At 39.6% G+C, this 26,710-nt stretch overlaps 1 pseudogene; it reads left to right on the forward strand.

Annotated features, from left to right (window-relative positions):
- LOC129096492 (complement C3-like) overlaps window positions 1-26,192 on the forward strand; it is a 33,882-nt pseudogene extending 7,690 nt beyond the window's left edge.
- The last annotated feature ends 518 nt before the right edge of the window (window positions 26,193-26,710 follow it).

Consider the following 26,710-nt stretch of genomic DNA (forward strand, 5'->3'; position numbering starts at 1 on the left):
GTTTGAACTCTACTGTTTTCTTCTCCTGTACAGGCGGCGACCTGGTTGAAGCAGAGAAGACTGGCATTAAAATTGTGGAGTCTCCGTACATCGTGTCCTTCCAAGAGATACCGAAGTACTTCAAACCGGGCCTGCCTTTGGACTTCACAGTAAAGACCGTCCTATGTGTTCATGATCCATCTCCCAAAACTGGATGTTTGTTTTTGTTTCATCCAGGAGAATCTCTGTGTCTTGTATTCATGTGTCCTTCAGCTCAATCAGTGAGTTAAAAAGTATATAAAATCACATAATGGAAATATTCATCCCCCCACCTGTCCAGATCCAGGTGAGCCACCACGACGGCTCCCCGGCCCGAAACGTTCTGGTCACCTTGAAGCTGCTGAACACTCCCCTGGTCCTCTCCTCCGGCAGCGGCAGAGTCACCATCAACATGCCGGCGGATAAACACCCACAAACCATCACGGTCAGCGTGGCTGCATTCACATTTTAACCACAGAGCCTGAAAGCACAGATTTAAACGGGTCTGATGTTGTGAGAAGTTTAATCTTTCAACTATTAATCATCAAGTTTTACACAACGCTGCTCTCCCCAGATAAAAACAGACTTACATGATATTTTCCCTCAAGTAATACGGTTTGGAAAATGTTTACACAGTACATTGGAGCCTTCAGATGCTTATATTGAATATTGAATATCCAAACCCAAAGTGCCACGATACCCATGGCTCCTCCATCACACCAACTAGAAATGATCTAGTTGTCCTGTGCAGCGTTTTAGAGAAGTTTCCCAGAAGTTCAGCGTGACATATTTGTTATCCTTGAAAACTTGCATAGCAGAAAACAGTAAAAAAAAAAACAGTTATTTTAATTTAACTGTGAGGCATTTTTTAAGCAAAAATCCTCCTAAATTTGCAAGATTAATGATTTTTCTCAATTCCTCCATGCTGGGCTCTCAACAAATGTGTCTCACCATGTATTGTCTTTTCATAAGCAGCAATTTATTGGCAGATTAATCGATGATAATGATAATCGTCATTTGTGGCCCTAGTTTGTTGCATTTTTTAAAAAACCTGCAAAGGTGTTTTTTTATAAACCTGAGAAAGAGGGTCATCAGAAGACGGTATTATGTCAGATAGACCAGATTCATGAATGCAATTTTGACAAAACTGTCACAAACCTTCATTTTTTTATCTCGCGTGTGTGTGTCTCCCAGGCTGAGACCACGCAGGCTGACCTCAGACCAGAGCAGCAGGCCAAACAACGGGTCACCGTCCAGCCGTTCGTCACCTTCAGCCAGCACCAGCAGAACTACCTGTACATCTCCACGGCGACCAACGAGGCTTCCGTAGGAGAGCAGCTGTCCTTTAAGCTGAGCATCGCTCTTGCAGACCTGACGCACAAACAATATATCACACACATCACCTACCTGGTGAGACCAGAACACAGCACCGCATATACCCAACATGGCAACAAAATCAAATAAATATAATCATATTTGTCCCCCCAAATCTCTCTCAGGTGCTGAGTAAAGGCAAAATCATTGTTGCAGAGCACGTGGACGTGAGGGGTCAGCTGGTCACGAGCATCGGGGTGACCGTCACCCCGGAGCTGATGCCGTCGTTCCGTTTCGTGGCGTTCTACGTCATTCCCTGGGAGGGGCGGGAGGAGGAGGTGGTGCCGGACTCCGTCTGGGTGGATGTGTCAGATTCATGCGTTGGAGGGGTGAGTGGGAGTGTGAAGGTGTTATTGGAGCGACGCACCTGTGGACAAGTAGAATTCGTGGTTGTAGTTAACAGTAGTTTGTTTTTTTACACTTTCTCAAATTCTTCATGGCAGCTGCACAAATCTTATTTCACAAATCACAAATTGATAAACGCTCACATTATTGCTACAGTTACTGCAGTGAATATATGCTGCATTATGGTGTTTTTTTAAGGTTTCAGGTTGTATGAAAATGTGTTTTTGAACCATATTAACTGCAGTAACTGTAGCAAAGACGTGAGCGTTTATTAATTTGTGATTTGTGCAGCTGCCATGAAGAACTTGAGGTTGTTGTGTTGTGTTTGCGGAAGAGTATGCCACTCCTAAAACATTTTTCTCTGTGACTTCAGATTTACTGATACACATGTGTGAATATTTTACAATTCTCGCTAGAGCACCTACTGTGGATTAATCCGCCGCTGAAAATAGTCCCCCACAAATGCACTATTTCCTTCAGTTTGAGTCACTAGAAAACTACTTTGTCCAGATGTTTTGGGAAATGACTAAGCCTTTTAAAAACAATATATTAATATATATAGTTGTGAGCAGTTCTTCTAGATTTGTGTCTTTAGCAGGAATCAATGAATTTAGGGAATCTTAAAGGCCCTTTGAGGCAAATTTGTGATTTGGTGCCATACAGTTAAATGGAATTGAATTGAATTGAAAAAGGAAAAATATAGAATAATACCAGCCTTTTTCTTAAATTCTTATTTACTCTTCTGATCTGGTCTGAAACACAAACAGTATTTGTTCAGCTCTTCAGTCTTTGTGTCGATGCATTTTTAAATTCTCGCTGTCTTCCAGCTGAAAGTCGGGCCGGCGGACGGCGTACATCGCGACTACGTACCTGGGAAGAGCTTTAGTTTCCAGATCAGAGGTGATCCGGGGGCAAAGGTCAGCCTGGTGGCGGTGGACAACGCTGTGTATCTGCTCAACAGGGACAGACTCACACAGAGGAAGGTATAATAACACTAAAAGACAACAGGTTATATTTTGTTCCATATTGACAAGAATCATAAGTGCCATACCGCATCTCAAAAACCTCTCGTCCCCTTGTCCTCAACGGGGCCCTTTTCCTTTAGATTTGGGGCGCGGTGGAGCACGGAGACCTCGGCTGCACCCGAGGGGGGGGCAGAGATGCCAAAGCGGTGTTCTCAGACGCCGGACTGCTCTACTCCTCCAGCACCGGGTTCAACACCCAAAACAGACAAGGTAACCTAGGAGCATGGAGCTGCTGCTGAAATGTGTCAGAATATAGCACGTTTCCTGGTAGTTTAATAGAAAACTAGTCTTTATGAAATAACCGTATGGTAAAGCCTGTTTTTGTTTACTCCTGTGTGAATTCAATACTTGATAAATGAAAATACTTTCTCATTTAATTAAGAACTTTAGTGCAAAATTAACAGTTTCAAGGGAAATAATAATGAAAAAAATAAATATTTCCAGCTTTACGATATGTTTACATGCATGTACACAAATTCAGAGTAATCAGATAAAGGCAGTGGTTTGATTAAACCCAGTTTGATCCGATTTTCTGAGAATTAGAATATATTATCAATTTAGACGATGTTATTGCGTATCACGATATCTTGATATTTGATTTCATCACGATATGATTCCATAGATAAATTATGATATTGAATAATCCCCCAGCCCTAATTTGAGATACTACGTTGAATTAAAAAGAAATATATTTTTCAGATACATCTGACTGATATGTTGAGTTGACGTTGCTTTGCATATCATTCTCATATGCTGTGATTTGAACAAACTCCCTTAATGTGTTCCCTTAATCTTAAATGTTGCTTTGTTTTTTTTATCGCTTAATTTGTTTATTAGCTCCAAAAAAGTTTAGTGATTGAATGAATGAATGAGGAGATCGGTGCTTTAAAAGTACTGGCAGGTAATAGACTGGATAAACGAGTGGATAATACTCCAATTCCAAGTTGTCATTTATGACCTTTATTCTTTAAAAAAATACAAAAATGGGACAATGTAAAAAATAATAGCACATATAGGGAGCACCTTTCTCATCTGTGGTTACTGTTTGCTGTTAAAAACCCTTCATAAACTGTACGTAGTTTTATCAATAAAGAAAACTACACACAGAATATTTTAAATTCACATATAATAATCAAATAATTGCTGTAAACGTAACTGTGTCTGCTGTTAGAGTCCGACTTTCTCTTTGCTGAAGGCCATGTTTGCGCTGTGTGTTTGCTCAACGTGAAGCAACACCGGAGCTACTATAGGTGGTGTTCTGTGGCCAACAGAAACTCACATCCAAGGCTGATATAATGGCATCATTTAGTTAGATAGTTTAAACTAGCATGGGACAACCACACAATATGTGAAAGAAAAATGCTATTAGAAGTACTTTTACTGCAAATGTAAATACTCGTAAGTTAAAACGCAGATTAACAGATATGGTCAAATGTTTTATCTCCTCTCGTCAGCCCTGCAGTGTCCAGGCAGCACCAGAAGGAGGCGCTCTGCTGAACTGTTGCAGCGTAAAGCCCAGCTGGGTGAGTAAAAGGGAATGAAATGCAACTAATTTGCCGCTTAGGGGAAAGAAGGAGCGCCACAACAACAAGCCGACATAGAAAAATGATTACGTTGTTATTACCTGTTTGTTGGTTTTTATGTCTGTTTGTCAGCAGGATTACAGAAAAAGTGCTTGCTCCATTTTCATGAAATTTTCATGGAAGGATGGAGCATGTATCCGTATCATGGGGCCCAATTTTTTTCACTTTCCTTAACGTCGAATGCCCTTCTAGCTGCCAATGTGTTAGCAAAAAACTGCCTTTTTTTCACTTCCAGCAGATGTAGAAAAATATTACATTTCATTGGAGTCGTGGTTCCTTCTACCTGATGAATGCAGAGTCAGTGTTCTTAACAGTTCAACAGTGGGCCACACATGTCGGTGACACAATTTTCACTTTTCTCCTCTTATTTTAAGGAAGCATTATTATCCCCAACATCGACTCTCCCGGTGCCCTTCAAGTTTCCGATATGTGAGCAAAGAGCTGCCTTTTTTCACATCCAGTAGACATTGAGAAGGATCCCATTGGTTTTGTGTTTCCGTCTACCTAATGAATGTAAAGTCAATAATCTCCTTCATGGTTTGGTCTCAACCAAGCCCTGAGGAAAACGTCTGGCTCTTTAAGCTGCTAAATGTTCCCTCTTTCTTCCCCAGCTAGCCTCTAACTTTATTCCGTCTCTGTTTTCAGTTCCCACGACAAAATATTGATTTTTATATATTACTAGCACTAATGATGGTGATGATGGTTCCTTCTGCCTCCAGAGAGTCACTACAAGGAGAAGCTGCAACGTCGCTGCTGTAAGGACGGCCTCAGGGAGATCCCCATGCCGTACTCCTGCACGCGGCGCTCCCTCTACATCACGGAGGGCTGGGAATGCATCAGGGCCTTCCGCTACTGCTGCGCCAGCTTCAGGAACCAAGTGTTTGACACGGAGATTCCCACCACCCCGGCGCCGTGGACCACGCCTCCCCCCACCTACATTACTCTACCCAGCATTCCCTCTTTTGTCCATCTTTCTGCTCAAGATGATTTGAGAAGGCAGCCGGGAAGGATCCCCCTGTCTCCGGATATATTTTGTGATTACTCTACTTTTCCCTTATTATTTCCTTTCTGTTTCTGTTGCTGATTTTTAGTCAGCAGAAAACATTTTCACATATTTCTTTGGAATTTAGTGGTGTCATCTTCGTAGTGTGAGCTAATAATCACCACATTGGTCAGATTGGGCCGATGGGAATGTCATTAGTTTTGCAGGTGTTTGGTCACAAACCAAATGATCTTTATAAACTGTAGGCAGAGGGACCAGAGCAGGCTTTGGTACTATGCAGGTAAAAAGCTGGGAGGAGAGCAACATGGGTGGAACACATTTGCCGAAGTGCAACCTCGGAACCCACTGTTAACAACTGTTAACCACTGTTAACCAGTGTTAACCACTGTTAACCAGTGTTGTAGTAGTTGAGATCTGTCCTGGTTTCGAGACCGGTCCCAAGACCCCTTTCTGAAGGTATTGGTCTCGGTCTCAGACAAAGAGGACTCTGTCAAAGGACAATTCCCACACATAAAATCCACCTCTGCTATTCCTCTTGAATATTTTATCAAGACATTTCTCATGGTGCACTTTTATAAACACACATATATTCAGCAGATATGGCAAGAAACATGATAAATGGAGAGGAATCTTCATTTTTTCTTCTTTGGCCGTTTCTACGGGAATGTGGATCAATCAGATCAATTTGAGGAGCATTTTTTACGTGTTCCACATTTGATCCACATTACTTTATTTGTGTTATGCAGCATGCGAGGAGCACTGGTCTGGTCCTGTCTCTTGTCTCGCCCTGCCTTGATCTCGACCTGGTCTGAACCCCTTCTAGTCTTAGTCTCGTCATCTGTGTCGATACACTCGGGTCTCGGTTTGACTCGACTACAACACTGCTGTTAACTGCTGTAAAGTATCTACTTGTATAACCATCGGGTTGCAGACGCCGTCTATCAACTCCGCCTCCATTCTCGCGTCTGAAGTTGCCAATCGCGCTGTAAAACAATGATTTCTGATATTCTGATATCTAATGGCTTCACCGAAACCCCATGACTTTTGTCCCTTGCCGCCGGGCTTTCAGTCATTAGACCATCAAATAGCCGATGAGTTTTGAGATTTCAGACTGCTAGATCTAGATGGTGATGGATGAAAATACAGAGGAAAGTCGATTAATCTTGAGGGAGATATGAACCAAATACCATTGCAATCCATATAGTAGTTGTCCGGACTTTTCAATAAAAACAAGGACAGTCAAGAGGAAAAAGTGGTGGTCGATATCGCCATCTGTAGGGCAGCCAGAGTCGCACATATCTAAAACTATTCCTTCCACCTAGCTCATTAAAGGTACCCTGCACAGTTTTTAACAGTGGATCCCCATTTTATTGTATTGCATGCAGTGACGCACATGTTGGTGACGCAATTCCGCTGATCTACAGGTTGCATTACCACCCCAAAACACAAAGCCATGCACCCGCAGAGGGAGGGAAAAAGAAGAGTACAAGCTAGTAAACATGGATGTGAAATACTTAAAAAATAATGTTTTTTGGGGAGATGCAATGAATGTAAACACAACTTTTAAGTAATGTATTGTGTGTGTGTGTGTGTGTGTGTGTGTGTGTGTGTGTGTGTGTGTGTGTGTGTGTGTGTGTGTGTGTGTGTGTGTGTGTGTGTGTGTGTGTGTGTGTGTGTGTGTGTGTGTGTGTGTGTGTGTGTGTGTGTGCAGACATATTAACAGATCTAGATTTATGTATTAGAGATAAGTTATGAAAGGTCAAGGCCTGCTCATCATATAAAAATGTGTCCACATAGATTGGGAATTTGGACCTGTACTAGCTATACCTCCACGTGAAAGGCCTGGAGTGATGGGATTTCCCGGAATGGCGGCACGGCCATTACCAGACCTGCACATGACCTACTCAAATGCAAACAAAATGGCAGAAGAAGAAAACGTAGTAGAGGAAGAAGAGGAGGAGGAGGAGGAGTATCTGGATGAGACTCAAGTGTATCTGCGATCCAAGTTCTACGAGTCTTGGTTGTGGACGGATGTTACCCTGCCGAACCAGGCTGAGAGAGAGGGGTGAGTGAAACACTAAAGAGGAAGACAATTCTCATTCATTTATTTATATTCTTACATTTTATTAGTCCCAGTGTTGAACTAAGAACAAATAGTGTGCACGCAATCAAATACAATTTGAGAATGAAAAAAAAAAGATGATCACCATTGCATTCAGATCTGTATGGAAGCCCGTAAGGGTATTTTTAAAAATGAAAATGCAAACTTGATATTAGAAAAGACATTTAATTCCTTCAAATGCTTTTGCCATTTTTTAAATGGTAAGACAATTGCATTTTAACTTGTAATTGTGACTTGAATTATTCTTGCACAAAAGTAGAAAATTTCATTTTAATTTTCAAATTTGATTTGACATTTTAAATTGTCCACTGAACAGTGGGGTACGACTTTGAAAACTAAATGTCAAATGCTATTTACATTTTCAAATGGTTTGAAAATTGCGTTTTTAACTTCTTTTTCTTGACTTATAATTCACCATAAATGGAAAATCAGTTTACATTGTTTATATTGCTTTTTTAACTTTCAAATTTGAATTGACATTTAATAATATTCAATGAACACCAACCTTTTCCATTTTAAATCTAATATGGTCATAAACCCCCTATAGAATGTGAAAATGAAAAATGGATTATGGCATTTTCATTAAAATGTTTATTCAAATAACACATGCATATGTGAAAATTTAAAATACTATTGTTGAAATTTATTTAGATTTTCAAGTTTATATTATAATTCTAAGACAGTCCCTTATGGGCTTCCATAGATTAGTGTAACAACTATGCAATCGACTTCTCAGACTTGTTTCTTGAATGCTTTATCTTCAAAAGATTCAGACAGGAAAAATAAATGATCCTAAAATAAGATATAAGGCTTTTCTTGATTTGCCATTTTTGTTGTAGTTTTAAGATCTATTGGTGTTGCTAAAGATAAAACTGATTTTAAACGTATGAGTGTTTGTGAAGAGGCCTGAATTGAAGTTCAGCAGTTTAATTTCACTGCAGTGTATTCTGAAAGTGTGTGAAGTTTGTTTGAGTCCATGATTCATCTCCACGGTAACAAGGCAGTAAACAAGTCATCCCTTAAAGTGGACAGAGAACGATTTAGTGGATCAGTAAGAACACAATATTTTGTCCACTCGTGTCAACCCAGGTGTTGCAATTGTAAAGATTTTGGTATGTAGCAATGGTGGAGTTAGAGTTATCCAATGTGGCTTTGTGTATTGACGTATGATGATGTTTCGAAAAACGTCGAAGCCAAAAGAAGGTTACTTTTAAATGTTTATTATTGTGAGTTGCATTCAATGCATCTGTTTCTAATCTGTTCCGTCCATTATCTGTTCTGGATATTTCACCAAACCAGCAACCGGGTCCCCAACAGTCCAAACCCAGTCAGTGATATTTGACGTTTCACTATGTGACGATCCAAAGCCTCTCACTCTGTTTCATCATGTGAGGCGAAACATGTAGCACTGTGAACTCCCGGCATTGCATCATGTTTTGTTTGGTCAGTGATAACCGCTGGATAAACAGATGGAATCAACAATTCTGACTCCCGTGTTCAGCAGACATTCATGTTCTGCACTAATGCAGATTGCTGTATGTCTGCAGTGTTTGTATTGTGAAACGATCTCTCTACCCAAACTGCAAAGTTGCAGTTGTTGTTTGTCATCAAGTTAACATTTAACAAGTTAGCTGCTGAAAGGGATTATGTCTTTATTGTATTTTACTGTGTTTAACGTTATTCACCAATCATCACTAAGTCAAATTCCTTTTTTGTGCAAACGTAGTTGGCAGTAAATCATTTCTCATTCTGATTCTGAAGTGACGCAAAACTACCACAGAGATGCAAAATGACCAAAACGAGACACGAAACAACCAGAAAGAGACAAACACATTCTACAAAATGATGCAACACCACCAGAAAGGGACACAAAACCACTACAAAGAGATGCAAAATGACCAAAAAGAGACACAAAATAACTACAAAAGGATGAGTAACAGCCTGAAAGAAGCATAAAATGACTACAAAGAGATGCAAAACTTTTACAAATAGACGCAAAACAACAAAAAAGAGACAAAATAGCTACAAAGAGATTCAAAATGACTAGAAAGGGAAACAAAATGACTTCAAACAAATTAAAGGATCAAAAGTAGATACAAATTACTACAAAGAGAAGCAAAACCACCAGAAATGGGGCACAAAATGACTACAAAAAGATGCAAAAATACCAAAAATGGACACAAAATGACTACAAAGGGATGCAAAACCACCAAAATGCAAGGCAAAGGAACCAAAATAGATTTAATAACACTGTGCAACATGCAAAAGGGCCAAAAAGAGACACAAAGAGATGCAAAATGACCAAAAATACATCTTTCTGAATGTTTGGCTCTTGTTCCTATGTAGGAGCTTGGAGGGTCGGAGGTCCTTTACATGTCTGTGCTCAGGGACCCATTGTCTCATAATCCATCCACGTATACAGCTATGCTAACCTTTTTTTTAATTAAAGTGTTTAACGTGTCTGCCCTCCTAGTGATAACACAGATATGAATCTGATCAACAGGTTGGCGTCGAAGAACATAAACCATCCCTTACCCGACAGCATCACAGAGTGGGGAGTCATGGCCATCAGTGCATCACCTCATACAGGTACGAGGATGAGGAGGAGGAGGAGGAGGAAGAGGAAGAGGGTAGCACAGTTATTTCCCAATCTTCCATGTTCATTTTCCTGTTCTCTCTGTACCCTGGCTTTTCTTTTTTGAGCCCCTGGTTTTTGGTTGGTCATTTTGACTTTACATCTTTAAATTAGTGACACTGGTCTGTTCTGCACATTTAACACCGACATAGACCGTATATAAGGAGTGGACGTAGTCATAATGACTCCACCCATCGGTTTGTGGACTGCCGTTTTGAAGCCTCGAGTTTGGCGATTTGGCCGCTGCCATCTTGGATTTTTCAGATCGTCAATCACAGTAGCCCCGCCCTAAAGCATCCCCTGCTTTATGGTCTGTTTGACTCTAAATGGAGCATCATTTACTAAATGAACATCATGCTGTATTGAAGAAGACTTGAAACTAGAGATTGAGACCATAAACTCATGTTTACAATGTTTACTGAGGGAATAAATCAAGAGAGAAGTAGAGTCATTTTCTCATAGACTTCTATACAACCAGAGGAGTCGCCCCCTGGTGGACAGGAGAGAGAATGCAGCTTAAAGACACTTCTGCATTGGCTTCACTTTTCAGAACCGGAGGTTGCCGCCTGGACATAGTTATTGTGATATAAGTGAATTGATCGTTTTAAGGGTCAGCCGACCTGCATGAGCCCCCACCTCCTGGGGCTTGACCGGGGTCATCTGTACCCTTTGATCGCCCCTGATGGCGGAGTTAGGTGTTGGTCACATTGCGGCATGTGATGACAAAATAGGCAAAATTGTCGGAAAAATACGGGTGTCACATATTTATCGTCCCCAATTTTATAAACACTGGACTAATAATATGCAAGCACTTGACCTCGAGATGTCTTCATTTTTGTCACAATGCACTGCACATGTTTATCATTTCTTTACAACAACCGTCACCAACACTAAGATTAAAAACTGTTATTTCTGTAGACTTTCGGTAGAATCTGTTGTCCAAGTTGCTCAACTCTACAGGAAATGGGTACATTTTCAGTGATTGCATTAAAAGTATGAAAGCACAGAAAAATGATCATTTACAAAAAAATAACACGTTTGAACAAATTGTCCACACTTTGCAAAGATTTTAAAGTTTAAATCTCTTACCACAAAGGATGAAGGAAACACGTAAAACACACTCGTGCATGTGCAGAAGCCCCATCACTAATGTTCTTCTGAATGTCTGTAGGTTTCTGTGTCGCGGAGCCTTACAACGTCAGGGCGTGGAAGCGTTTCTTTGTGGACCTGAAGCTGCCGTATTCAGTGGCGAGGAACGAACAGATCGAGATTAAAGCGGTGGTGCATAACTACGGCTACGACAACCTGCATGTAAGAAAAATCACCTGAGAACGACACAGCACAGACACTTCCTTATTGTTCATCCGGAGAATTTAATAAATATAGAATGCATTCTCTGCTAAAGGCATTGCCTCATTTGATTGGCAGCGAGGTAAAGCTCTGTTTTGATGCTTTTTAATGCACCGGCACCTTGTTCACATTCAAACTACATGTCTTAATCATTGAAAATTGAAATATGTGTACAAATGGTGATGTTAATAATATTAGCCATTGTTTGTCATTAGGAGTATTATTGAGTAGAAAAAGAATACTTCCCAACTTTATCGCCTAGAATTGGAAAAAAACTGTTATTAAATGTATTTAAGGATGATTATGATGGAATGTACATTTACTAAAGTACTATACTTGAGTAGGCCACAATTCTAAAGTACTTATAATTGAGTATTTCTATTTGATGCTACATTCTACTGCACTAAATCTCGGAGGTAAATATTGGACTTACTCCACTATCTTACAGCTTTAGTGACTTTGCAGATTCAGTTTATTAATTCAAGATATGATCGACTAACAAATTATGTTTTATTATAGATTAAACTACACAGCAGTAAGTCATTAAAATGAGCTCCACCCATAACAGCTGCAACAATAAAGTGATGAGCTTGTTAATGCATCAATAATTATGATCAAGTAATGTACAATCATTTTCATTATGAATTCATTTTTTGTACTTTGAGTATGTGTTTATGCTACTTTTACTTAAATAAGTTTAAAAAGTCTGCAAGTAGAGATGTGCCTACTTCTTCCACCACTGTGCGTTAACATTAGTTTATTGGAACATTAAAAGGGTTTTCTTTCACACACACACACACACACATTTCCCGTTCAGGTGAGGGTGGTGCTGATGAAGACCGAAGGAATGTGCAGCATTGCCTTCAAGAACAGACACACGCAGGAACTGACGGTGCCGGCCGGCTCTTCCGTGGCGGTGCCTTACACCATCGTGCCGCTGGTGGTGGGGAAACTTCCCCTGGAGGTGATGGTGGTAGGCAGAGACGGGATGGGAGGAGACCGCATCCAGAAACAACTCCGGGTGGTGGTGAGTCACTCTTGATGATGGAGGTGTCGTTGTTCTTCTAAAAACAGGGTCAGCTGCTAAAACAGGAGAGTTGGTATTCTGGATTGTAAAAAAAGTAGAATGTAAGAGTAGAATATCGATATTAAGAAGGTAATTAGAAGATAACAAGCTTACTTGAATAAAGATTACTCTTTTCTAAACCCAAACAGCTGGACGGAGTGCAGAAGACTGAAGTTTGGAGTACGGTGTTGAACCCGTCTGCTGAGGGAGGTAAGAAGGCCGCAGCGATGCATCATTTCCTGTTATCTATAAATACGAGGCAAGGAAAGTTTATTTATGAAGCACATTTCAGCCACAAGGCAACTCAAAGTTCTTCCTTGGAACATCAAACGCATCAAAACAAAATAAAACACCCCAAGAAAGGACATTCAAATACAATTTAAACAAATAGAAAATACCAACAAGCTAAAATAGAATAAGACAGGCATAAAATACAAGAATTAAAAGTTACAGTACAGTGTAAGAAATTATTTATGTTATTATTATTTATTTGTTTACATTTTCTTTCTCTATTGAGAATGACTTGATTTCAGTCTCTTAAATCTGGCTTTTTGAAAATTGTATTTGTTTTTCTATTCACTTTTTAATGTTTAAACCACCAGTATGGATGCTTTTGAGATCACATTTGTATGAGTTAACCAATTCTTCTCTCAGAAAAAAAAAACAAGGACCTATTTTGAAAATCTTAGAATTATTCATTTGGTGTCTAATACATTATAATGAATGGATCCTCTTCAGGTTCGGTGTAGAAAATAACAAAGTTAAACTTTATGGCTTTCTGCTTCCGTCCACTGCAGGAACGCAAACTGTTCACATGGGCAAGATCGAACTGGAGTCAGTTGTGCCGAACTCTCACCCGGAGACGTTCATCAATGTCAGAGGTCAGTCACTGACTGAGAGCTGGTAAGGATTATAAATGAACCTCGGATAATGCTCTGATTCCTGATTCCTCCTTTGACCTCCAGGCAACGTGTTGGCAGACAGCATTGATAACTCCATCAGTGAGGACTCCCTGGCCTCCCTGATCCGGATGCCCGGCGGCTGTGTGGAGCAGAACTTGGCCAGCATCACTCTGCCGCTCATCGCCACGCTCTACCTGGATCGAACCAACAGCTGGGAGAGCGTAGGGCCGCAGCGCAGGGCTGAAGCTCTCCGCTACATCAGGAGAGGTGAGAGAGAAGGAAAAGAATGTGTCGATAGATGGATGAAGGATATCCAAAAAAGTCAAGAAAAGCAGTAAAACAGGCAATTGATGGTTGTTTAAATGAACGGCCACTAAGAAAGATAATTTGGATGGACTGCCATGTGTACTTTACATGGACTGATGGATCAATGGATTAAATAGTTCATTTGATTTGATAGTGTATGTGAGTACATGGATTGATCTCAATATCTGGGAATGGATGGATGGATGGATGGATGGATGGATGGATGGATGGATGGATGGATGGATGGATGGAATGATGGTGGATGGAGAGATACAAACATGGATGGATGGATGGATGGATGGATGGATGGATGGGTGGAATGATGATGGATGGATGGATGGATGGATGGATGGATAGATAGTTTGATGGATCCATCCACCTGATTCATAGATGGATGGATGGATGGATGGATGGATGGATAGTCTGATTTATGTTTGAATGGATGGATGGATAGTCTGATTCATGGATGGATGGATGATTGGATGGATAGTTTGATGGATCCATCCACCTGATTCATAGGTGGATGGATGGATGGATGGATGGATGGATGGATGGATGGATAGTCTGATTCATGGATGGATAGCTAGTTTGATACAAAGGTGGATGGACTGATGAATGGGTAGTTGGATAAACATGAAGGGCTATGTGGGTGGAAGGATGCTGGATGGGGAGTTACAAACATGGATGGATAAATAGATGATGAATGGATATATTGATGGATGGATAGACAGTTAAATGGCTAGTTGGATACATGGGTGGGTGGGTGGATGGACGGATAAATAGACGGATGAAAAGAATGATGGATAAATGGCCAGTCAGATACATGGATTGGTCGATGAATGGATAAAGCGATGGATGGATGGCGAGATTTTGGATCAAACTTTAGTTTGGATTATGAGTCAATAAAGATGTATCGCTCTCTCCTTATCATCCCATCTTTTAATTATTCCATGTTCTTTTCAGGCTATGAGAACCAGCTGGCATACAGAATGAGTGATGGCTCTTACCCTCCCTACAGGCGGGAAGGTGCAAGTACATGGTACTCTCAACATTTTATATTTCACATATTTGTGTCGATTTACAAGAAAAAAACCTGAACAATTTAAGGGATCCAATGTAATATTTGTGAATTGTTTGAATGTATGCATGCAATCACATTTTTACTGTGCCACATTGTGAAATTAAATATTGTAGAAAAGCAGTTCAAAGGTCAGTATGTGCTGATATCAGGGTTCAATTCCTCATCACTTCATCTGTTATATATATGTTGTGTAACATGTTTATAACTGACCAGGTGTAGTTTTAATCGAAGTCCACATGATTTTTAGGATCACGGCGTACGTAGTGAAAGTTCTCTCCATGGCTCACTCCATCACCGGCGTTGATGAGCAGCAAGTGTGCGACCCTCTGCTCTACCTGGTGAGGAACAAACACCAGCTTCAAAGGGGAAACTTCGTGGAGAACAACCCGGTGTACAGCACTACCATGACGGTGAGACCTAAAAAAACACACTGTGTGATCCTGCTGATAACTCCCATAATCTTTCCTCTTTCCATTCATGTGTTCCTTCGTTCCTCCCCATCAATGAAATCACTTTTAATCCCTTAAATCACTTAAAACATGATTTTTTTTAGCCAAGTTTTGGTTTGTCAGACATCTTTTGTGAAAACTTCCTAGAGCTGCCATTTTTCATGGACACGACACCATCTTTCAGGAAGAAGAATGTATCATTCTGTCTTAATTGCCCAGAATGCACTGCAGCCACAATGTCTTTAAGTAATCTTTTGTAAGACTCTATGGGGACCTTGAGAAATAAACAACTGATATGCAAAAAATGGAATGAACTGGTTCTGTATAACCAAAGATGGATTTGTTCCTATTCAAGTATTTAAGACTTTAATAAAAAACCTCTTGTTTGTGTCTACAGGGCGGTCTCCGTGGTGACGACCCCGAGATAACCCTGACAGCTTTCGTCCTCATAGCGCTCGCTGAGGCCAAGCAGGCCGGGATCCGCTGCACTGGTCCAAACGTAGAGGTACATTTCACATCAGTTAATGTTTGTTGCCTGTTGTAGTGTGGTTTATCAAACTACTTTAAAAAACTTATGGGGCACCACCTCTAAACAGAGGAAAATAATTAAAATAAAGTCAATAATTTGGCAACAAATTATCCAGTCTCAATATAAGTCCTGATTTCATTGACCTTATAGTTCCCACTTTGAAATAATATGACTGGTTGATGGCTCGCAGGAGGCTGTCTTCGGAAAACTCACCCAGTGAGCTGGCAAAGAGTCTCGGAATTTCACCCACTGCTGTGGCGAGATGGATTGGAGAGCCGATCTCAGTCCCCGGGCTCCCTCTGTGTCTTGCTTCAAGGCAGGCGTTGGATCCATTGCGGTATTCGGTATTAAAGTTGATATCTCACGAGGTCAACAGACGTACACTAAAACAAAAATAAGGCTTGCTTAAAATGAATAATTATAAGATGCTCAAAAGGAGTTGAGGAAAAAAGTACTGACAAAAACTGCTGTTCTAAAATAAAAATAACAGGAGCGGGTATATAGCTCCGTGACACTTAACAAGACACACAACCAACACGAACGAAAAACGAAAAGATAAGAGGGGCTCTCTGTGCAAGAGAGGTGTCAAATGAATGAATCTAACAATTTAAACAAATAAACCACATACTTTTCTTCACTATGAGATTAATAAACCTTACACAAATGGAATTTCAGTTACATACACTTAATACACAGGATTTAACAAAGATTATGCAGATCAGAATTGTGCATCGGTCATGTGACTTACTAGCGTGTAAACATTTTATAACTATCGCTAATATGTACTGTCACCTTAACTGCGTCACAACATCTCGTCACTTTGACACATATATGTGTTATCACCAATTGACCACTGGATGGCAGGATGGTCACATGATGAGTCTGGTTTGTAAAAAATCGTTTTAACTCTGTTTTCCACTTCATAAATACGGGACAAAGACGTACTTTCCTGAAATCAACTGGGAAATAACTTGAGTGGGGTTATTGAATACTCTAAAGATTCATACAGTTTTATACAGAGCTACAGAGAATACTTAGTGTGAGTGTGAGTTCCTGTTCTCTTGACGTCATTTATGATGTGACCTGTGAATGCAGTGTTAGATCAACAAAGCTCCATCCAGTCTCGTTACACTGTAGAGGCTATTTCTTTAAACCTCATTGTTATCAGGATCGGGTTTGTTATCAGTAGTTATTCTTAAGACTATCATCTACCGCATGTGCCTGCTGCAGGTGGTTATGCGTAAAACGTCTGAATACCTGCGGAGAGCGCTGGTGATGACGGGGAGGAGACCGTACACCGTGGCCATCGCCTCCTACGCGCTGGCTCTGCTGGGCAAAACTCAACCCTACAACCCAATACCATCTTTACTCAGCGCTGCTGCTCGAGGTTTCTCATACACTCATCCATGTTTCATCAAGTTATTGCCTTTTCAATTCATTTGATTGATTTTTTTTTGTCAAATGTCACTTCTTGTTTTCCACAGCAACAAAAAAATCTGAGGGATAGTTTGAATGTTTTGAAGTAGGGTTGTATGAGGTACTTCTTCATTGTCATGTATTTCTTCAGTAGATGGAGTTTGGAGAAACAGACAGGAGTAGCAGCACAGGAGCAAAGCAATGTACTGCTGTGGACGTATTTTAGATAGCAAAAAATCGGTTTATTAAATTTTATGCTATATTTAAAATATTTTCACTGTTTAACAATGCTGTCAGACAACTGGAAACTAAATATTACATTACAGTCATTTAGCAGACGCTTTTATCCAAAGCGACTTACAGTCAGTAGTATGTTACATATCATTCACCCATTCACACACTGATGACAGGCTACCATGCAAGGTGCCACCATCAGACTCTAACTAACATTCATCATCCAGTCCACACCGATGGCAAGCCTTCGGGAGCAACTTGGGGTTAAGTGTCTTGCCCAAGGACACATCGACTGCCGAAGCCGGGTATCGAACCACCGACCCTCTGATTGGAGAACTACCTTGCTCTCCACTACGCCACAGCCGCCCATATATATATCTATGCTCTCTTCAAAGCCACGAGACTCCATTAACAAAAACAGTAATTTTACCTGGCACAACACAGGAGTTGCTGGTCTACCACTGCCTCGATCGGTTAGTTTCTCTGGGTTATTTTGTTACTTTGGTGAATCCAAACTAAGCCTTTCAAACAATAAAGTCCTACAATGACACAAACAATTTTGCTTTTGTAAAATCCATAGGAGTACATTATTTCAACCTGTGTGCTGGTAATCCTGTCTGTTTCTCCAAACTCCATCTACTGTAGTAAAACACTGAGTATGAAGAAGAACCTCATACAAGCCCTCTTCAAATAATCCAAACCATCCCTTCAAAGTGCTTCTATTTCCCCTTCCTCCTTCACTGTTTCCTCTCTCCTCCAGGTGGCAGCAATTGGCCCGACAAACAGAACACCTTGTTCACCTTGGAGGCGACCGGCTACGCCCTGCTGGCTCTGGTCAAGATGAAACGCATGGATGAAAGCCGCGGCGCCGTTTAAATGGCTGAACAACCAGCGGAGGAGAGGAGGCGGCTTCGGCTCCACTCAGGTAACGGCAGGGCGAGTCTGGTGGCGGCTTACGGGCTCTGATTCATCCACCCACTAACTCCATTTCTATCAATGAGGCTTGGCTAAATAACAGAAACACCACCATAACATCCTACAAAATGACCGTACAGTTGAATCAACACCTCTCTAAACAACACAATCTTATAACTGTCAACTTGCTACCTTCTGACCTTTCAACTGCTTCTTACAAGTTTAGCATTGACAGTTATACATTTTGATGCTGTTGACCAGAATCTAGGATGTTTGTTCTTCTTTTAACAGCAAAGTATCTTACAGAAGAAGCCACAATATTTCACTCAAGATTAACCTTCTTCAAATTATTCATGTTTGACTAAATTCGTTAAATGAATTGGCTGAAAGATCTGAATCAGGATAAATCAACAATTGCCATAAAGCAGTGCTGCCCATTGGTTTGCACCATTGCCCAAAATGTACAAAGAGTATTAAAAAGTATTAATGTGATAGCTACCTTGGTCCAAACTGTATTGCAACGTATCTCACAGTTGCCACATTTCTTTCGGGTCCTAAACCTTCTCTTTCCATACTTATATGACTTAGTAATAAGATATATTATTATTTTATTTAGAAATTGTTCATTGTTCACTTCATAGTTTCTCACTATAAAAGTCCAAACTGATGATAACACAATAAAGTAAACATTGGGACCAATGCTGATCATTAAGGCAAGACGAGGACAAATTTTAGTGTCCTATCAAATGTCCTTCAATCTTTCTTATCGGTGCTCTGCTTCCCTCCTCAGTCCACCATGGTGGTGCTCCAGGCGCTGTCAGAGTACCTGATAAACAAACCTCCCGAAGACTTCAGTCTGGATGTTGACGTCAGGTTAACAGGACGCAATGAGATCCGCTACCATTTCAACCCGCTGACCGCCTACGCTGCTCGCTCCTCCAGGGTGAGAGACGTGAAAACTGAATGTAAAATCCATGATGTATGTAAAAATCATCAGTAAGAGACAGTGGGAGGTATCATGATGTTCCTCACTTGATGTACAGAAACGCAGATGGACTGTCAGTTGAGTTTTATTAACATGAAACAGTGAGTTTGAAGGCATTTCTGCAACATCAGGAAGTGTATTTTTGATGTATATTGCCCGTAGAGATTGAATAGGAGTAGAATGGACATTGAGTTGTTTGTCATGGTCATTTGACTTGTTAAAGTCATAGACTGTTTTTGAGAAGTGGACGTAGTCACCGTGACGTTTGTTGACTGCCATTTTGAAGCCTTGGTTTTGGTATTTTGGTCGTCGCCATTTTGGTTTTGGGCCCTTGCCATCTTGGTTTTTGGAGTACAACCAAACAACATTTTACGTGCTATTGCAATATTACACCTAACTTTCATCAAGTGAAAACACACTGGGAAAGAGCTAAAGTTGTAAGACGAAACCACGGACAACGCTGTGGTAGCGACCTGTCAATCACAAAGTAGCCCCGCCCTAAAGCATCCCCTGCTTTATGGTCTGTTTGACTCTAAATGGAGCATCATTTACTAAATGAACATCATGCTGTATTGAAGAAGACTTGAAACTAGAGATTGAGACCATAAACTCATGTTTACAATGTTTACTGAGGGAATAAATCAAGAGAGAAGTAGAGTCATTTTCTCATAGACTTCTATACAACCAGAGGAGTCGCCCCCTGATGGACATTAGAAAGAATGCAGGTTTTGGGCATTTCTTCTATGTCCTCGCTTTGTGACGTTTGTCAGGGGCCAATTTATAATTTCTTTCTCACCTACTTACATGCAAACACACACTAGATGTGAATACAAGTTCTACTTCTAATCTATTTCTATGATTTTACCACAAATGTCTTCTTCTCTGGTGCCTTTGCTCTGCAGTTGCCTGCTGGTATGAATTTGGATGTGCAGGCTCGAGGGAACGGACAGGGAATACTGGAGGTACAATGTTCAGCAACATTTTTAATTTCATTTTTTTCACACATAAAATATTAACACATGCATAAATGGAATCAATAATAGGATTACATGACCGACGCTGCCAATGAAGATTGGTATTATCCAACATTGGTGCAACCCATTGAAAAAAATACAAAGAAATACAGCAGGAAGTTGTTTCTAAGTGGTTTTCTTTTTTTTTTTTTTTACTGATTTCTGTCTTGTATCTTCTTTTTTTTGCATGTGGTGTCACTTTCTGTTACTTGAACTTTGTCCAAAGGTTGTGACCTATTACAACCAGCTGCATGAGGTGGATGAGAAAATGCCCTGCCAGCACTTTGAACTCAACGTCGATATTGAAGAATCCAGCGGTAACTCAAGTTCTCACACTGTCTCATAATAAACAAATTATGTCTCTCTCTGTTTTCATTCAGTCAAGTAACTTTTAGTGCCACAAAGGGAGGAAATCATTTAAGCAAAGTTGAAAACAATCCAGATTGTTCCCTTTTTTAGATATATCGGGAACAAATAGCATCAAACATGACATAAAAACATCACATCTTAACCGAACACAAAAAAAACACAAAAGCTTAAATGATTCAAATGTACAACACACCATCATTTATAGATAACAAAGCAGAAAATATCGCTAAAGATTAACATTTTATTGACATTTATAATGATAGTCACCATCAAACTAAACTTAAAGCATAATGTTTTAAATATCGACAATTACATTTCGTAAACTATATTTATAAGGAACTTTTACAACAACGTAAATATTTAAAGGGGCAAAAGTAAAAAAAAGTAAAAAATTAACAATGTACAAAACAAGAATTGTAAAACAACTCCAGCAAAAATAGAGCATTTAAAGATGCGATTTTACATATCACAAGAAACACTGGACACCTTCAATACATTTCTATGAAATATTATATTATTATTAATAAAATAAGATACTGTTGCACAAATAAAATGTAGTTTTATATACAATTAAGGCCACAGCACAAGCAACCCAACCTCAGTATATTAACAAATGCTTTGTTTCTGTCCCATCACAGAAAAGCCTCCAGCTGATGTAGAAAAATCCTACCAGATCACCATCAAAGTGAAGTGAGTTATTGTCTTCATCCTTTTTCACTTGTATTCAAAATTGAGCCTGTCTTGTAGCCTTTGAATAAAAAAGTCAGAAGTATGTTTTGTCAGTGCTGTTCTCTTGCTTCCCCACAGGGCTTTAGGACCCAGAGATGTCCGAATGGTGGTTCTGGACATCAGCCTGCCTACTGGCTTCACCCCAGAAAACGCTGACCTGGAGATGGTAAACGTCCTCTACTAACAGATTTACCAGTTTAACGTTTAGCCTGCTGGTGTAGAGTATATCTACTATTAATGCAGAGTTAAAAATGTAAATAAATGTATGTTAAGTCACTATCTACACTATCACTATCACTACATACAGAAAAAAACTGGAACTTTGCACACAGTTTGGTAAATGTATAGGTCATGTACAAACAATCTAAATCAACCAGGACTGAAATCTTCAGGATGACACTTTAAAGCCACAAGAGAATGTGTAATAGTTTTACTGCAAATGTTTTTGCTTTTATTTTTTAAAAAGCAGCTAAAATGATAAGTAATATCATTTTATTAATGTAAATATTTGAAATGCCTTACAAAAACGCCAAGCCCTTTTGATAAGTGAACTTCAACTTCAAGTGGGGAGGTAAAAAAAAGATGCTTTTCTGTGTCAGTAGTTGAAATTTTTTGTGACTATTTGTATGAGTAAATAATAATAATAAAATGTATTTATAAAGCGCCATTCAAACCAGATTACGAAGTGATCAACATGTGTAACAGTTATAAATATTTAAGGTGTGCAATGAGATCAAATCAGACAATACAGGGTAAATTCCCCCAAAATACACAAAGGCCATGTAAAAAATAGCAACAATAATATATATATATAAAAAAAATATGTGCTCAGAATCAATGAAAAGCGATTTAAAACATGTTACTGATTCTGCAAGTCTCAGATCTACAGGCAGGGGGCGTCAGAGCTGAGGGGTCCTGACTGTAAAAGCCTGTCCCCTTAAGTCCTGAACCAGGAGTGGTATCATATCGAACAAAAAAGGAAATAAAAGCATGAATTCTCAGATCAACAGAGGAAAAAGACCTGATTTATCGGGTGTTTGTTGTTTTTTCCCAACACATAAAAGAAGGCAACATCCCAATAAATCCCTTTCAAACAGCAGTTAAATAAAAGATGTGTTCATTTGTGTGTTTGTCCAGCTGTCAAACTCAGTGGACCGTTACATCAGTAACTTCCAGATCGTTGATAACCTGAGTGACAGAGGCTCTCTGATCGTCCACCTCTTCAAGGTAAAAGCATTGACGTGCTGCTTCGTGTCTATGATTTGCACAAATTCAAAGTTTCCTTCCAATGAAAATGAACCTCTTTAAGTGAGTTTCCAGTTCTGTGCCTTTTCCATGAAGCAGGTTCACTAAACCATCTGTAATGTTTGTTCCTCCTCTCTGTTGCTTTCACAAATTGTCCTCCCCTGTCCTCCTCCCAGGTGTCTCACAAAGAGCCGGAGATCTTGATCTTCAGGCTGCAGCAGAACTTCAAAGTCGGCCTCCTGCAGCCGTCTTCGGTCACCGTCTATGAGTATTACAACCCAGGTAGGACAAACACATTCTGACCATCACATGCAAGAGATGGTTCAAAAACCAGACCTGAGACGAAATAAATGGCAGGTTTGGTCCTTTCCTGCACACATCAGATGATGTAAAATATGTCCAGTTTATTAACTGTAATCAGTGACATGTGTTGTGTCCCTGCTCTCTCTCTCAGATCACCGCTGCAGTCGCACCTACACTCCCAAGGAGGACAAAGAGGAGCTCACTCAGATCTGCAGGGAAAGCGTCTGCCGCTGCACGCAGGGTAAAAGCCTGCCCGTGTCAGCAACAAGGCATTAGTGGACATGTGTGTATTTATGGTTATTTTCATCTCCTGCTTATTATTATTATTATTATTATTTTTCATTCGCTCACGATCTCCAGGTGACTGCTGCGTCTCAAGAAGCGACACGGAAAACGTCCCAGACAAAGAAAGAGAGACGTTTGCATGCAGCACTTTACACCACGGTATGATACACTGTCACACACTCGCAGCTTTAACACACACACACACACACACACATTTATATATACACTGGTGCATTAGGAACAATATGCAGAGAAAATGATTAATAGTAATCTTCAATATTTTGCAAAAAAATACTTAAAGCTTGAGTTATGAAAGACTAAATCTAGCACATGTAAGGACTCTGTACAGGAAACTGTAAAGTCAAAGGGGGAAACTGTCAAGCCACCCACTTGTTGTAATAATAATTTATTCGCTTGTTGTAGCATTTATTTTGAGGCTATGTAAACTCTGACATACCAAATGTGCCTATTAGGATGCTTTATTTATTGTAGAGAAGAAGAAGAAGAAAGGTCAGGGGCCAAAATAATTAAGACACATTTCAAGGCATCTACCCCTGTTTTGTTGTGCTTCAGTTTTCAAGGTGAAGGTGCTGAGTGTCAGCCAGAGTTACTACGACAAATACGACGTGGAGATCACAGTTATCAAGCTGGGTGAGTCAATGCAATGGATGTGTGTCTTTTATGATCAGCCCTTTTTTTTTATTAATAAAAAAACACTATAAGGAGACTCTCTCCTAATGATGGAAGATAAATAACTTTTTAACAGCCCAGGATGTTAATCCATGTTACTTGATGGATTTGAAGCTCTTTTATCTAGTAATTCAAAAATAATGCAGCTATATATATTTCCTGGATCTGAAGGCATGGAGGCAGGAGTTGAAATGGGCCAGAGGAGGTTTTTCATGTCTCACGGAGGCTGCAGAGATGGACTGGTCCTGAACCCGGGCTCCCAGTACCTCATCATCGGCCCCAAAGAGGACCTGTGGAACATTGACGCTGACACCAACAGGTAAGAAGAGCAAGAACCGAATGAAAACACTTGTTACGATACTTGCAGTACAACAGACAGTTGCAGGTTCTATACACGTACGATTTTTATTGAAAAATGTCTATTGTATTCAAAGTATTCACATTTTTTCCTAGTGCTACAATGCAGAATTAGGGTCACTGTAAATATTTTTTTTTTATAAATTATAGAGCATGGTAAGAAAGGTAATATTTCAATAAAAATAACTCAGATTTATGACTTTATAATCTCAAAAGAAGATACATTTTTTTCTTGTATATTAAGGACATGATCTCAGAATTTCTAAGTTTTTGTTCTCTGAATATTAGCCCTCTCACCCTGCTACTTTATCATTATTATTTTTTTCTATAATGGCCATATAAGCATCTAATACCTTTTGTACTGGCAGCCATGTTTATAAATGTTTCACAGTTTGAGAAAACATAAAAAGGCAACATTATTTTTTATTTTCCTGGTCAAAATAACGTTTCCAGCTTTTAAGTTCTTTATTTTCATTTGCACAACAATTACATTGAGGCAATTAAACAAAAATACTCATTAAATATTTATTAAAAACAGAAAAAGTGCAGAAGTTAAAATATAACAAATAAATGTGAAAAAAAGGAATTCATGGTAGACAGGCATACAGGAATGTAGCATATGCTCACTGGTAAATATAAAACACAGAGGTGTAAACAGATTGTTAAAAGGTAGGTAAAAAGTATATAAAAGATAAAGTGGCAATCACGTTATATCACTATGGACAGAGAAAGATCAACTACACCTGTGATGTTCTTTAAATAATAAAACTGCAGTGATAAATGCATCATAGTGGAGAACAACATTACACATATTTAAATTGTATTAACTGTATTCTTTTAAATTGCCTTTGTGTATTCCTGCAAGTTCTATCTGTAACAGTATCCCCTGTGCAGACAGAAACAATCTTACATTAATAAAGAAAACATTTTGGTGCAGTGTGAAGAGAGCCCAGGCCAGCCCTGTAAATGTAGTTTATACCTGTGTGTATAATAGTAATAAACGTTTTGCGGATACAATTTGAGGAGGGTGATGGACACGAAATGGAGGACTTTACTTTTCTTATCAACGCTTATTTTCTTCTGCGCAACTTTTGCGATGTCCACAAAGAAACCGTAAACGAACAAAAGCATAAATGTTCTTAAGTACGACAGAGACTTCAGCCTCCCGGCAGAGCTACCAGCGTGAAAACAGCCAAAAAACGGGGAAACGACGAGACATGTGTTGACCTATAATCTAGTAAACTATGATTTGTAAGTTTTAATTTTTAAAGTAAATTTGATGGGCGTGAGAGAGAGGTAGAGCAACATTTTGAAAAATAAAAGCATTTGAGTATACAGAGGAATATCTTAAGTATCAAGCATGACCTTTTATTAATTAAGAGTACCACAATACTGTATTTTCTACGTCTAAGCAAGCGATCATTTTCCTGTTTACACCGGCACCCTTATGCACAGTGTACGTGAATGTGATGTTCATCAAATACAACGCAAAAACGCCCATGTTGACGTGGATCGTTTTCGATTTAAAACCCTGGTTCTAAACAGAAACATATTATCGTGCATGTAGCCTAAACCCCTCTTTTTTTCCCCTCCATGTCTGCCAGATTCATCTACATGTTAGGAAAGGACACCTGGGTGGAGCGCTGGCCTTCGCCCGCAGAGTGCTCCAGCAGTCCCAGCCTGCAAGCTAAATGCAAGAGCCTGGAGGATGCCGTGTATGAACTGTCCGTCAACGGCTGCCGGCTGTAGAGGTGTCTGAGCTGCAACTGCACAACACTCTCATTTTGCAACAATGGCAAATTACTGCGCACACAAAGATTGAATGATACTTTGACGGTCACAGCCATGTACAATAAGGAAATTTCGAGGGAAAAAAGAACTAAAAGTAAGGATGTTTATATCAACACACGCATAAAGTTTCTCTCTACTGAAATGATATGAGAGTGAGGAAGTACCAATGGCAGCCGCTAAGTAATATAAGCACACTAAACAGTCTCAAGGTGTTATAGCTTGCATAGGATGGTGTACAACATAAAACAATATAGTCAAAACTGTCAAAAATGTGCTAAAATGTAACGTACCGGTGATTAAAAGGGTGTGATTAGCTGAAGACATCCTCCTACAAACTCATTATTTCAAATGAAAAGGTTGATTAATGCTGTACAAGTTAACAGGTCAGTTAATGAATGCCCTGCAGGGAGTTTAAATGACATACTGTTACGCCGTTGCTACCTGACAAAGTATCGACTGGGTCATACAACAACCAGTCATCCATCTAGCAAACAAATAAAAAAGCTAAACATGTTTTCTTCATTTCTGAAAGGCATGTTATAGAAATTGAGTGTAAAATAAAAGGTGTTCATTTATGTATTAATTAGATT

Source organism: Anoplopoma fimbria, chromosome 9 (genome assembly GCF_027596085.1).
Source record: "Anoplopoma fimbria isolate UVic2021 breed Golden Eagle Sablefish chromosome 9, Afim_UVic_2022, whole genome shotgun sequence".
NCBI lineage: Eukaryota > Metazoa > Chordata > Actinopteri > Perciformes > Anoplopomatidae > Anoplopoma > Anoplopoma fimbria.